The following is a 10,853-nucleotide window of genomic DNA, read 5'->3' as shown; positions in this document are numbered from 1 at the left end:
AGAGGCTGCGGCTGCCGCTGCCTTTTCGGGTGTTGCTTAGATTAAGGCTGAGACTTGGCTGCGATTGGGACGCGACAGTGACACGGGCATCGATCGCTTCCATTGAGAGCAATGCAAAAACACAGCCCGGGTATGTAACACTCTCGGTGCCATCAACACTTGTTTTACTTTGTATTTACTGGCAAAACTGACTGAGCAAACTCAGACTTTCTGCTTTTTTTTTCTTTTTTTTTTCTGTTTCTTCTTTACTAACTGAAGAATACAAACAATTGTGTATAGAAATTGCTGAAAAGGATGGTTTAAATAAAACAGAAAGGAGATATTCAGAATTATTTCACTACCTCTGTGACTGACTGTTTCGGAGTTTTCCTTTTCCACTGAGGAGCATATTAAAGAGAATGGAGGTTTTCTTTTTTCCTTCCTCATCTTAAAAAAAAATATATTCTTAAGGGAATATTTGATAGTTTTCAAGGTTTGTGGTTTCAATCAGCAGGAAGGCACACAAAAATAAAAGATGGCTAGCCAGCTGTTTTAACCTCTTGCACCTGGCTTCAGTGTGGGGATCATAAGGTTTATACAGTTATTTTTTTAAATGGTTTTAATATTTATGGCATAAACTAAGGAGAGCATCACTGTGTTTTTATTCAGTTGCTGGCTGATTTTGGATTTTTAAAAAAGTAAACTCATATTCAGGTGTTTTCATGTTTATGGCAATGAAGATAGGGTCAATGAAATATGGGGGAAATATCATAAATCTGAAAAGTGAAATGTACCCAAGGAACAAAGAAAGGTCAGGTAAACCAGCTGTGTAAGTCAAAGCAATAGCACCAACTGTGGGGTTAGACAGGGATAGTGGACTCTGGTTCAATGAAGTGAAAGTTGCCACTTAAAGTTAAAAATGAGGCAAACATGTTCAGCGCTTTTATAATATTTTGCAGTTTTTAGCAAATGAGTCCAAATCTGTTCATTAATTTTGAGCTAGTTGGATTATTTTAAAAGATGCTTCACCATCAAAGGAAAACATAAAGGAGGCTGAGAAAATCACCGTTTAATATTGCAGAATTTGCTGCTTCCATTCTGACCATGAGCCTAAATTTACACAATGAAATTTGATTATCTCTAATAACAATATTAGATCCTGCACTGGATGGATGAGAATTGAGGTGGTTTTGTTGATTGCAAGGGTTTAATGTTGCATTTCAGAATCTGATGTGGTTTGGCCTCCCTTCCATTAACTGGAAAACCCCTGAGGTTTTACAATTATTTCTTAAAGATAATACATTTAAGATTGCATTGGTAGGCTGAAGAAAAGTCATAAAGGCAAGAAGGGAAGCCCTTAATAACTCTTGAGATTCAGACATGTTCAGCAGTTAGATTGGCTCTGACTTCACCAAGGGTCGACAATGTGTCATTTCCACGAAGCCAAATTGCCCTCTGCCTATATGATATTAATGTGCAAATCAATATTTCAGGGATTAAATTTCCCTTCTTCATTTTTTATGGTTTCTACCTCAATAAGTCTCAAGTCTATTAGAAGAGGCTGGATGATTTAAAATCTTTCACTGCAGAATGGCTTGTTGTAGTCTTGTTTCATAGACCATTTTAGGATTTTCGTTATAAAGACTAAAGACATCCTAAAGAAGTTGTGAGGCAGTGTAGACCCAGACTCAATAGTGTAAAGCCCTTGTTCGATTAAGAACTAAAAGGTATTGAAAATATAATATATACGTTTATGTAATATATATGTACATTCTGCTGCTTTAAAAATATTATGTTAATCACCTATTGATTTATTTCAAAATCAATTGAAGCTCCTTTCTTATTAATGATTTGTTCAGCTTTCTTGAGGACTGTGTTAATTTTCTTAAAGAGTATGCATGAATTAGCTTGGTGTGAAACTATTGGGGCAGAGGATTTTTCAATTAGCAATACTTTCCTAAGAAATATTTTCAGAAACCATTGTTTATGAAAGTAATAATCCAGAGGTGTCATTTGCATACATTGTTGTGATAGCTGTCACTGCATTTTGTGGCTGAATGACTTAGCTGATCTATGTTAAATGAAACCTTCTTCAATTCCTTTTACATTCTGTTTCTAGCACTTAGTAGGTGCAATGTTTCTTTTTATCCTCTTAGAGAAAGAAAATTATGAAAGAAAATATGTGACTTAACTGGAAAGAATACAAAGCAGAAATTTGGAGGGAGGTCAAAATAAAAGATTGTGACTTTATCACATAATCTTGGGAGGGCCTACTGTCTATCATTTGATGGTGTGTTATAGTCTTAAACCCTCTGGACCAAGTTCCGCACAGCTGCACGAATTTCATATGTGATAGAACATTTTTTCCATTCAGTGTGAAATGTTCCTTCCTAAAAAACGTACACCAGACTCGCTTAATTTAGTCTGTTAAAAGAAATGCACATGAAAAAGGACAAAAGCCTCTTTAATCTCTGCAAGCTGTTTGTTTTTCTTCAAGATTCCTGTCTGTTTGGGTTTGAAAAGTCATGTTTATTGAGGAGATGATTCTGAGGTGTGACATTAAAATAATATATGATTTTTGGACTGGTGGCCACGCTTCTGCTTAATTTGCAGAACTGCTTTTTATGCCTGTCAAAACACAGCGTTAATCTATCCTTATTTACAATTAATCTCAATAAAATTAATCTTAACTATGCTTTATTCAGTGGCTTAAAATATCTAATTATATTCAATTAACTGCTGTCATAGTAATTAACATTGCTTAATTGCCTCTGCATATATTTATGTAAAGCTCATTAGGTGCTGCTGACTCCTTTTCCCTTTCCTACTTGCTATTTTTGCTGTTGTCAAACCACGTTCATCTCCCGGTGTTCGACAATGTCAATGAGAACAAATTCTTTCTTAACATTTTCTTGAAATGAATGTTCCTGCCTTCCTTTGAGAAGATACTCGTTATGAGTCTTTAAAGACTAATCCATCCCCCTCTCTTCATTTTCCTTATCCCTGGTCTCTAGCACTCTCACAAAATATGTTCTGTCATTGTTGCTAGAAATATGAGAAGCCAGGTTAAGCTTTGTGTTTATAAATGAGGAGCCTTTCTGTGTCTGCCTAAGGGCTGTACCCACAGGGAGAGGGTTTTCCCCCCTCTTCTAAGACCACTCTAAGGGTTAAAGACTTGGCCAAGGTTCAAACTGAGAAGCGCCCAGGGAAAGTGCATGTGAATATGTACAAGTTTCATGTAATTAGTGCTTAATTATATTAACATATGCAAATTGTCAACTTAGGAGCTTGTTGAGCTGGCAAAGATCAGCTAGGCACAATTGCAGTATTGTTCTGAAACAATAATGGATTTCAAGTTGGATTGTGGAAACACATAACTAGCTATCTAATTTAACTCATACCGTGGTGAAATTTCATTAGTCTCCATGGAGACTGGTTTAATTGTGCTGACTAATGTTCTGGGCTGCAGAATGTCCTAAAAAGAAAGCGTTGTTTGCCTAATCCACCTTACAATGACACTTGTTTGTACATGTTTCCCTTGTGTGAGAATTTGCATATGCAAATAAATAGTTTCTCTGCTCCATTTGTCATGGCTGTTCATTACCCATGAAGAGGACATTGTTACTAGGCTGTTACTGAGTCTCCCAAGACGGGATAGTGTCAACCAGTCCAGCTACATTCTTTCATAATTTGTTTCTGATTAATAGACCAGAGTGAGTCTCATTCTTTTTGGGCATCTGTAAAAGGAAGGTCACTTCTGTCACAGAAAAGAGTTTCTGCAGTAACTGAAGGACTTTTCTTCTTCTTCTTCTCCCTTGTCCACCCATTGGTTAACATAATCATATTTAAAATAATAGATTCTTGTTCTAAGAATGCCTCTACTAATAATCTCTAGTTTCCTAAAGCAAAAAGATAGGAAAAGAAAGGAGATTCTGTTATTGGAATATTAATCCTGTTTTTGACAGAAAGGTAAACTGATATAATTGCTTTTCAGTTGAAGGAATGGGGGTTTATACAAGTGTGAAAGCATCGGAAAAGGATTAGCATTTTTTTGCATAATGAAAAGCTCTGTTGAATAGGGTCCTGAATGGCTGACTGAATGACTAAGATGAAAGGAAGATGAAAATGCAGGCTTCTCTTTCTTTATGTCTGTGCTCCGCTCTCTCTAAAGTTATGTTTGTCCAAGACTTGAGAAAACAAGCAGGGGTTCAGATTTCAGCAAATTTATAAGATGCTGTGTTTTCATCATCATTGGGACGTAATGTGTATGACAATAGTGCAGCTAGAAGATGATCAACAGAGGTTTGTATATAGAAGAGTTTCAGAAACATTCCAGGCTAGCCAAATATTGACTATTGGGTATCAGGAATTCCCAGCACTTTGCTGGCAAAAACAATTATTTTAGAAGAGCCAATAGTATGGTGTGGATATTTAATTCAGTTAATGATGGAATATAAAGTGTCTGTATTTTACCACATCGGCTATAAATAACTATCTCGATTGGTGAAACACTTCACTTGGGAAAGAGTTGTGTAATCTGACTTTTGGCAATGTTAAGTGTTTTAAGTGGCCTATCAGCTTTTGTGGCTGGGAAGCGAGAGAAGAGGGTACAGATGTATTTTCTTAAGATTTAATTCATGAAGTTCTGAATGCAGTCTTCATGTTGCTTTGTAGGTGTATTGTGTATTTTATTTAGAGATAGGTCTTTAAAAGTGTCTAGGTATTATAAGTTCACTCTTGGAGACGTTTGTAGTAGGGTCCCCTGTCACTAGTTAGGGATGTAACTGGTTATCAGTTGACAATGTGATCAACACTCTTAATGATGTTTCTTCAACCATCATTAGGACAGTTAAAATACCATAAGTGTTAAGACTCTTTCAAAAGTGGGAATTGGTTCTTTTGTACATATGTAAATCAAATACAGTGCAGATAATTATTTATATGTATACATTTTAAACAAGCTCTTTCACGTTTGAAGTCACCACTAATGATCATGGCAGCCTCAGAACAGGACTAAAAGATTTCATCAGATATTAACCCAACTTGTTTGCTGCTAGATTTTAGAACTTCCATTTGCCTCATCACTTTAGCAGTTTTGTTGTGGAGGTACTATTAAGATGGTTAGATGGAAACTTGGGAAATCACAAGTATTTTTACATAAATTAAAGTGTAAGGGTTGACTCTTGAGTACAGCATATTGTAAAGGAAAACTGTTTGATCTATGTTATACAGTCCCCAAATTTTTTACTAGAGTCCTTTTAAAATTTGTCAAGAAATTCTGGATTGCTTCAGAAACTTTTATGGTTAACTTTATGATATGCTTGAAAAAAGTCTTAAAAGAACAAAAAAATCCACATGGAGGCTATTCTTTTACATGCAGAAGGGCTTATTAAGGTATTTCCATAAGAAAATGTGTTAATTTAAAAAATAAATTCATTTATATTTTAAGACATTGTTAACCAGGCACCATGTGTTGTAACTGGCAGTTTTCCAGCCACCATGGAAGTGGATCACACATGGGTTAATAGTAGCTTATGTGATGTCTACATTCTTATGAAATGGGCAAAAGCCCACGGTATTCTGATATCAAGATTTTAGAAATCAGACAGAAAGCAGAATATATGTTTATATGTGAACAGATGGACACATGTGAGAACTAAAAGTGCACAATTTCTCTTGGCACTTGTTTTAGTTATCCCTGATGATATAACCAAGATCTTAGTGCACTCACAGTCTTTGATGGCTAAAGACAAAATGGGCTTTTAATGAGGGCTCAGTGGCATTATTTTCTTGCATAAGGATTGTGCCCCTTGTGATCTTGCTGGACTTGATGTTCTGTTAATTCCCTAGTTTCAGAGGTTCACAAGTTGCCTTGAAAGTTTGATATGGTTTCACATTCGACATACAATCCTCAGTTCAAGAATGGCTGCTCTCTCGTTTCCTTTTCTTTTAGAGGTTTGTGAATAGAATAAAATATTTGCCACTTTAAGGCATATTTGAGTTTATGCACTCGACTTAAATATGACTTTGGCACTAAAGTCATATTTAGTAGGCAGCTTATCTCTAATATAATTAACCACCTTAACATTCTAGAGACTGGATAAAATAAACAAATACAATTTAAGAATTTGGGCAGACTGACTTAGTTAATACATCATAATGTCCTGATGGTCCAAGAAAAGTTGTGAGTAAGTGTTTTGGTCCTTCACGTCAGGGGTTCACACACCAGCATCATAATTCAGATAATAGATCATTTCTAATGTTTGTCTGACTTGAGGACACAGCAGTGCTCAGATGATAATTACTGAATGGTATGCACTATAGGACATACCTCTAAAGACAACATTTATAGGTTTCATTGTGTTCTAGCTATAAAAAGGAAATCACTCTGCAAATATTTACTCAGGTCTAAATCATTTTAACCAGGGAAAATTGACTTTTGGGTTAAAATATGCATTTTATAACTGTCCATAAAATTCTTTTCCTTCACTGTAAAGAAGAAAAGAAATCCATAGCTCTAACAATGTCAAAATACAAAAACATACAAGCTGGTGTATGCCACCTGGTTATATTGTTAAAAACAAAATGAAACATAACTTCTTAAGAGGGAAGTTTTGAGGAATCTTAACGTTTGTCTGCTTGGAATAATAGATTGAAAAAGACCAATTGTTCTTACATTTCCCATGTTATTTTCATTAAACCTGAAATAGTTTGCTAATGTGGATTTTCAAAAATACAGTGATTAGTAGTTTTTAAAATACCATAAATTTTGGAACAACGCAATTAATACTTAAGATTTCCTGAGCCCATTAATTGAAAATTAGAATTAATCTTCCCTTTTGGTTTAGTGGATACAACTGTGTTTCATCATCCCTAACACTCTTACGTTCCTGTTCACTAGAGTATGTACAGACAGACAAACACACACGCGCGCGCGCGCACACACACACACACACACACACTCACATCTACCCTCTTTCCGTGTTAGGTCTTTCTTTCCTCTTTAGATGCATTCCTAGTGGTAGCTTGTGAAATTTTCCCTTCATAGGCTAAACTTTCATCTTCTAAGAATTGGCCAATATAATCTCAACAGAAAACAGCAGCTAGGGAGGTAAGGCAATTAGAAATTACCAAAATGCCAGAGTCTGGGAAGTGGCCTTACCATCGTTCGGTTCAACTAGCTCATTTTAAAATATGGGCTATTGAATTAAAGATAAGTTATCTTTGATTGCCCAGCAAGGTAGGAAAATGTCAAGACAAGAACTGACATATTCAAACTCTAGGACCAGTGGTCACTCAACTGTATTGGCTATTTGAAAAATGTTTGTTGAATGAATGAATATGAAGGTTGTGGAGATGGTGAAGAGGAGGAAAGGAAAATGTGCATGATAACCTGTCTTGTCTGAGAGAGTGAGCTCTCTTATCGAAAGGAGACAAGTAGAATCTGGATGGTCTCTTGTTATTGTGACTGTTAAACATATTTTTGTGTTAAGCAGGAAGTTACACGAGGTGCTCCAAATGGACAAGAAGAGCCTACGATTCATAAAATACTGATGATTTCAGTGACTTAAAATGTATTTATCACAATCATAAACATGGTGTGAACAAGAACAAGGCTTCACTTCTGTGTAAAGAAAGGATATGAAGTCAAGGCTGTGATGTTTTCGAGGCAGCATAATATACAAAAAGAATGACACCTAGTTAAGACCAGACATTTTTTGATTCTGCTTACTTTGGTTTCCTTTTTTTTTTTTTTTAATCACTTTATTTAAACTTACATTTTAGATATTTTAACATCTACTACATTTGTTGGCAACCCAATGCTTAATAGGAATCTTATTCAACCTATATGACACCTGGATTACATTTCTGTTGTGGGTGCCCTTGTCCAAATTACTTAATCTTCCTGAGCCTCAGTTTTCTCATCTGTATATCAGGGTTGCTGTAGAGATTACATAAGACTAAAGTGTTGTGAATGTTAAAATAAGTGATTGTGGCAGGACCTGACAACTGATCCAAAAGTTCCCTTTTTGTTTTTTCCCAATAGTTGTTTTAAAGTAATGATCAACTAAAGAGCATTTGATAAAGCAAGTCTACATAGATATTTTGAGTAGAGTTTCCCCTCTCTCCTACAAGAAAAATATATGAATTTGGCAATGGATATGTCTAAGAGGTGGAGGAAAGGAGTAGTATCCTTCTTTTCATATTTTCTCACTGACAGGTACCCAAATGGCATCTAGGTTGACAGGTGGATGCTCCTCCACATCTTTATCTGCCACTCGATCACTACAAGTTGGTTTGGTCCTGAGGGGCTTCTCGGTATTTAATGCATTTCTGAATCTTCATTTTTTTTAAAGAAGCAAATTAAGACAGAAACAGCTTTTCAATAATTCAGACCTTGGTCTATCCACATGAACTCAAGATTCCAGACCCTCCATTAAATACAATAATAGAAATGACTGTAATGCTTATTTCAGTCTTGAAGTTGAAAGCCTTTGCTTGAAAGCCACTGAATTGGAGGATTTTCCAAAACTGGATTATGTGCTTGGTATTAATGATATTATATACTTGATATTGGTGATATTTTCATATGCCAAGAAAAGGGAATGGATACTATTACATGGTATCCTGTTGACCAAAATTTATACCAACCTAGAGAAGAGATCCAGGTATTAATAATCCAATAATATTATGAAACTTTAAATTTTCTTAGGTTATTTTATAACTAACTTGTGGGTCTCCATCTGGTTTATCTCTTGGGGAATCACAGTCCTTTACTGTTTTATAATAATGCATTATTCTGGAGGACTATCCAAGTTTAAAGAGGTTAAATTCATGATGAGTTAATATATATAAGTACAATTTTTTGAACCACCTGGAAACTAAAGTTCTGTTTTTTTAATCTGTTTATTTTTGATACATTTTTTATTGTGATACATATAAGATACACATTTAAAATTATTGTTTATAATTTTATGGGAAATCTAAGTGCATTTGGATTATAATTTTCTAATTTTGTATTTGATTATTGTTTAATATTTATATATGTTTGGTTCATAACACTTCTTAAAAATAAAAGTGTATGCATAGCCTATATTCTAGTCATATTTATAAGAGGCCCTGGACTTCACATTTCATTTGAAGTACATTTATTTAAGACAAAGCATTTTTTAATATTAATCAATATAAGGATATAATTCATGTAGAGAAAGCAATTAGCATCTTAACATTTTTCATGATGCTTGTTTAAGTGTCTCCTCAAACAAAACTGCAGCCTCCATGAGGGTAGCACCCACTTCTGTTTAAACACTATATCCACAGTGATGGACATACTATTGGCAAATATTTGGTGCTCAGTAAATACCTGTTGAATGAATGAATGGATAAATGAATGATAATTAAAAACATAAATAGAAAACTTCAGTTTACTATACTACTGGAATCTGCCTTTCCTCCTGAAATCTAGGTACTGAAAAAAAAAATCACCTTAGAAACAACTGGACTTGTTTCTTGTTTTGGGAAATTCCACAGAGCAAACCATCTTACAGAGAAATCTAAATGGGTTTTTATATTAGAACCATAGATTGTTGCAGTCAGAAGGGATATAGCACAATCCCCTTGTTTAACCAATACGGAAACTGAAGCTCATGGAAATTCCTGGGAAACATCACATAACTACAGAGTGCAGCTGAAGAAATTGAGTGTGTGTGTGCATGTGTGTGTCCTCTTCAGTTTATTTGGCTTAGCTTCTCCCTATCCAAAAATTATATAATATTAATATGAGAATAATTTGTTATGCTTATGCTGGAGATTATTTTATTTGTGAGATTTTCCAAGCAAAGGAAGTTTTTAGTTATTACAATTCCTGTGCTGGGTGCTCTGAGATTATAAAGGTAAACTGTTAGAGATAGGACCAAAATTGCCTGAAAGGTGAAAGCTTGCAGGAAAAATAGGGTGGGTCATTTAGTTCTTGAAATGAAGCAGGGTGCAGATTAGGAATCATTATGGTTTGCCAGAAGTTGCTGGTCATAGAAGCCTGTTTAAGTGCTCACTGTCAACAAGGAAATCATGGGCAGCACTTAAAGTGGCTCACCTCTGATTTATTCATAAACCTCACACGAGCACTTGGCTTTGTTCTTACTCTAGTAAGGCGGTCTGATGCCAATAAGAACAGGAATAAAGAGCTCCTTGCATGGTCCAAGACTGAATAGCACTTTACCTCAAAGCCTGACCTCTTTTCTAGAAGTCTGTTGTGCTAGAGTTGACTCTGATTGGCTGTGTCTCCTCAGATGAATTGAGAGAAGAGGTTATAACAAGTATCTACTCTGTAAACTCTATCGTGTACATAACAAGAACTATGTGACTGGAACTTGGGTTCTAACGTAACCTAAAGGTTGCCGTGCTTATGCTAAATGGAAAGGCTCTCCTTTTCAGAGAGCTTAAAAGTTTCACATTTAATAATAGTTTGGAAGGAAACTATTGCCTCTTTCTAATTGAAAAATACAATGATCTCAAAGTGGAATTGTTTTTGATAATCCCTTCCCCGACTAAAGTGAATTTAAAGAGATTTAGTAACATAAGAAATTAAGGGTTTGAGAATAAAATAGATACCACCCTGTGATAAAAACAAGGAAATTGGTTGGCCTGCCAATTGGTAAACCATATTTATCTGAGAAACTTCATTTGTGCCACTTAACAAATTATGCTCTGCTCCAGCTGCCCATGTTGAACGGAAGGGACCTGTGAGAGACAGTCAGCTGGCTAGTTTGCACTGGGGCAGAGGTTGAGTAGAGTTACTTAAATCCCCAGAGCATCATTTAGTTAATGTTAGTCTTTTTTTTCCCCTCCCCCTGAACCCGCCCCCCACCCTCCGC

The 10,853-nt window shown here is 35.4% G+C and overlaps 1 protein-coding gene across 1 annotated transcript in view; it reads left to right on the top strand.

Annotated features, from left to right (window-relative positions):
- ZFHX4 (zinc finger homeobox 4) overlaps nt 1-10,853 on the top strand; it is a 201,424-nt gene that overhangs the window by 2,184 nt on the left and 188,387 nt on the right.

The sequence above is a fragment of the Rhinopithecus bieti genome, unplaced genomic scaffold (genome assembly GCF_001698545.2).
Source record: "Rhinopithecus bieti isolate Rb0 unplaced genomic scaffold, ASM169854v2 scaffold_2735, whole genome shotgun sequence".
Lineage (NCBI taxonomy): Eukaryota > Metazoa > Chordata > Mammalia > Primates > Cercopithecidae > Rhinopithecus > Rhinopithecus bieti.
Note: the sequence above shows the minus strand (reverse complement) of the source record. Positions and strands in the feature narration are given on the sequence as shown.